At 40.8% G+C, this 4,438-nt stretch overlaps 1 pseudogene; it reads left to right on the top strand.

Moving 5' to 3' along the window:
- The first annotated feature begins 549 nt into the window (after positions 1–549).
- Positions 550–1,317, top strand: LOC119353224 (annotated as a pseudogene).
- Positions 1,318–4,438: the final 3,121 nt, after the last annotated feature.

The raw sequence follows: 4,438 nt of genomic DNA, 5'->3' as shown, positions 1-4,438 counted from the left end.
ACAAAGTTCCTACAGATTTTGGGTATCAAAAGAAGAAGAAATTCCTATCAGATATGAAGCACATCTTTTGGGATGAACCTTACTTATTCAAGCATTGTGCTGATGGTATTGTTCGAAGATGCTTGCCGAAAGGTGAAACTAAAAGTGTGATCTATCATTGTCATTCATCCCCTTATGGAGGTCATGCAAGTACTCGAAAGACTCAAGCAAAAATTTTGCAAGCAGGATTTTATTGGCCAACTTTATTTAAGGATGTACATTCCTATATTGAAGCTTGTGATCCTTGTCAGAGAACTGGAAAGATTTCAAAAAGGCAAGAGATGCCTCAAAAAGGAATTCTTGAAGTAGAGCTATTTGATGTATGGGGAATTGATTATGTTGGACCCTTGCCATCATCAAAAGGGTACAAATACATATTGGTGGCAGTGGACTATGTGTCAAAATGGGTTGAGGTTGTACCAACCGTCAACGCTGATTCCAAGTCAGTTTGCAATTTATTTAAGCAAGTGATCTTTCCAAGATTTGGTGTGCCATGGATTGTTATCAGTGATGGAGGAATGCATTAACAACTCCCAACTAGAATCTCTCTTAGCAAAATATGGAGTTCACAATCACAGAATTACAACTCCATATCACCCACAAGCAAATGGATAGGTGGAGCTCTCTAATAGAGAAATAAAGGCTATCCTCAAGAAGGTAGTATCAAAGTCAAGGTCTGATGGGGTACTGAAATTACCAGACACACTTTGGGCATATAGGACAGCTTATAAAACACCAATTGGAATGTCACCATTCAGGTTAATATATGGAAAAGCATGTCCTCTACCCGTTGAACTTGAACACAAAGCTCAATGGGAAATAAGGAAACTCAATATGGACCTTGATACAGCAGGAAAACATAGAAAACTTCAACTCTGTGAAATGGAAGAACTGAGAGCTGACTCTTACGAGAGTGCAAGAATTTACAAAGAAAAGACCAAGATCTGGCATGATAAGCATATATTGAGGAAAGAATTTCATCTTGGACAGTTGGTATTGGTCTACGATATGAGGTTTCATTTATTTCCCAGTAAATTCAAGTCAAGATGGTATGGCCCTTGCAAGGTGAAGAAGATTCTGAAAAGTGGTGCTATCCAAGTGCAAAGTACTTCTGGAGGTCTCTTCCTTGTAAACAGCCAAAGACTGAAGCCCTATATCCCTGGAGACACACCTCTGATTTCTGAAGATGAGAATGCAAGCGAAGATCAAGACCTGGAGAAGGAAATTCAAGAAGGCGAGGGGAGCCAAGGGGTGATGTTAATCCCTGCAGGACCCTGACCCCCACTGAAGAGACATGGTCGAGCTAAAGACCTAAAACAAGCACTTTTCAGAAGGAAACCTGAATCTTTAATAAGTTCTTTTTCTATTTAGTTTTCATAGAAAAGTTTTTATGTGTTTATTTCTTTCTTTTTCAGCGAATAAAGGCAAGGGGAGCACAAACATGGAACACAAACAGGGAAGAGTGGAGAGAAGAAACTAGGGGAGAAGATTTACCAGGTGATTCTGTTCCACTTGAAGCAACCTTTAGAAAATTCAGTATGAGGATTGGTATTTATTTGCATTGAAAATCTTTCTTTTTCTGCATTGTGACACGTTACTCATCACTGCAAAGTAGGATTCACCTCAAGAAGATTGTTGATTCTCTTAATACTAAAACTATGCAGATGTATTCTTCTTATGGTAAATTGTGATGATGAATACTTTATACCTCCGTGTAAATGTTCAATGGGAATGCCTTGAGTCTAAGTGAAACTTATTGATGAATTGATGTGATGTGTCTAACTGTCCCAAGTTAAGCTAAGTAGCTGGTGGCACTTAAGTAGTAACTATGATCTCTGGATCTGTAGTCTGTGAAAAACAGTGCCATTAGCTATGGATTTCTCTTTCAATTACTCCTGTTTTACTTTAGCTAAGTAATTTTAGTATAAATAAATAAAATATTTGTAATAATTTAAGTCCGATTGACCTACAGTAGCAGGTCATGTTCCCTGGATCGGTGGCTTGTGAAATCTGGTAGATTGGGCTGTAAAACTTTTATAACAAAAAAATGCTACAATTGTCGAACCAGGTGTATACCATGTTCTCTGGATCGGTGGTATGTTCCTTTGGGGAGACAATAACAAAAAAATTCTAATAATTGGTCGAGCCAGGTGTATACCATGTTCTCGGGATCGGTGGTATGTTCCTTTGGTGAGATTGATATAATATCATCACTTGTGCCTTAAATTCAATAAGTAACTTGTCTTATAAATTGATTTTGGGGTCCCAGCTTATATTAGGACTGAAGACACAGCCAACTCTTGATTATTCAGATTCACTTTCACTCAAGGTCATTGACTTGGAACATTTACAGTGTGTTATAAATTATTGCTTATCACAATTTAGCATGAGTAGAGTACAGTTGCCTAGTTCTAGTATTGTCGGAATTACTATCTATCCAAAAGTGCATCTTTACTAGGCAGTGTGGGTAGTGTCATCATCATTTTTCTTTACTTGAGGACAAGCAAAGATCTGGGTGTGGGGGAAATTGATAGCACATTCATTCATATTGTATTTCAAGCCTTTTTGCATAACAAATCAAACCTTGGACCACAGTTTTTACTTATAAAGTATTCATTCTTATTGAAATATTCTTATTATGATATTTTTACAACACTTATTCATATCTTGCAGGACTGGTGCGTTTAGGCACCTAAACTTCATCGAAAGTGTTTATAACCTTCAAGCTGGGGATCATCTTGTGCGAAAAGCTAGAACTAGAAGGGGCGAGCTGAAAAGAACCTACGCACCTAGTCAGACAAAGAAGAGCAGATGTCTGCTTGGGGGCGTGAGAAGGGGCTGGTCTGGCGCGACCAGCGAGAGGCATATCTGATCCCACGCGCAAGGCCACAAGAAAGAAGAGGAGTTGAGGGCGTCGAAGGAAAGAAAAGGATCAGACCGACTGCCTTTTTCTCCCCAACTCCTCGCTGCCTTCCACGACTCACCTACCACCAGATCGAATCGGGCAAGAAAAGGGGGGTCGAGGGAAGGAAGAAGAAGAGGAGATCGGAGGCCGTTCCACCTTGCTGCCGCCCCTGATCGCCGACCTGCTGCTCTCCAACTCCTCGCTACCTTCCACCACTCAACCACCACCAGATCGAAGCAGGGGATTGAGGGGAACGAGCAGAAGAACCAGATCGAAGGAGAGAAAGGGAGAAGAGGTCGCCGGGAGATTGGTGGAGACGCCCGATCCACCACTTCTCTCCAACGATGACGCCAACCTGTTGTACTTCCTCGTCTTCAACCTCAAGAAACGGAGCTGTGGATCCTCTCCAACGACCCCTTGCTGATCCTCTCCAACTTGGCTTTGCTGATCGTCTTCGTCCCTGCTGCTCTCCTTCGCCCACAACATCTACAACCCAGGAGACAACTCTGAATCTCTTTTCTCTTACTGTAGTTTTCTGAATTTTTGCTCTGAATATTCTGCAGCTTGTAATCTGAATCTCAGTTAACTATTGATGTGTCCATGAGAAAACTAGGTGGTTCAACTTGTAATATTGTTCTGCTGCCTGTGATGTTTGAGATAGTTCCATCATCTACTCTATGCTACTGATAATATGTTCAGTTCGTACTTGTCATGTGTTAGTTCGTATTCTGTTACTGTATGTGTGAGATCCCTTATGTGTTTGTTCTTGCTGAATTGTTGTTGCACTTGCTGGATATTAAGTTAGTTGTTATACTGCTGTGTGCTGCTGTCTCTTTTATTGGTTGCTTGAGTTGTGTGTGATGTCTGAACCATTTACCTTTGCTGCATATTATTTTTGTTTTACCTTGCTCTAGTAATTGCTTGTTGTCACTACTGTTTGATTCATCAGTCCGGTTGTTCTGAATGTTTCGAGTGTGTGCTTCGAAGTTCTAGATCCCTGTGGAGAACACGACATCCGTAGTTTGGGCGTAAAAACCCTGCTATATTACAAACCATCAATTTCTCGCACTATGCTACGTCTTGAGCTTGCGTTGGTTTTCCCCGAAGAGGAAGGGATGATGCAGCAGACTAGCGTAAGTATTTCTCTTAGTTTTTGAGAACCAAGGTATCAATCCAGTAGGAGGCCACGCTCAAGTCCCTCGTACCTGCACAAAGCGATAGCTACTCTCAACCAACGCGATTAGGGGTTGTCAATCCCTTCACGGTCACTTATGAGAGTGAGATCTGATAGATATAATATTTTTGGTATAAAGAGGCAAAGTAAAAAGTAAAGGCAAAGTAAAAAAGCAAAGCAAGATTAAAGTGATGGAGATTGATATGATGAGAATAGACCCGGGGGCCATAGGTTTCACTAGTGGCTTCTCTCAAGAGCATAAGTATTCTACGGTGGGTGAACAAATTACTGTTGAGCAATTGACAGAATTGAGCATAGTT

The sequence above is a fragment of the Triticum dicoccoides genome, chromosome 1A, assembly GCF_002162155.2.
Source record: "Triticum dicoccoides isolate Atlit2015 ecotype Zavitan chromosome 1A, WEW_v2.0, whole genome shotgun sequence".
In the NCBI taxonomy this organism is placed as follows: Eukaryota; Viridiplantae; Streptophyta; class Magnoliopsida; order Poales; family Poaceae; genus Triticum; species Triticum dicoccoides.
This window is presented reverse-complemented; position numbering and strand designations above follow the sequence as displayed.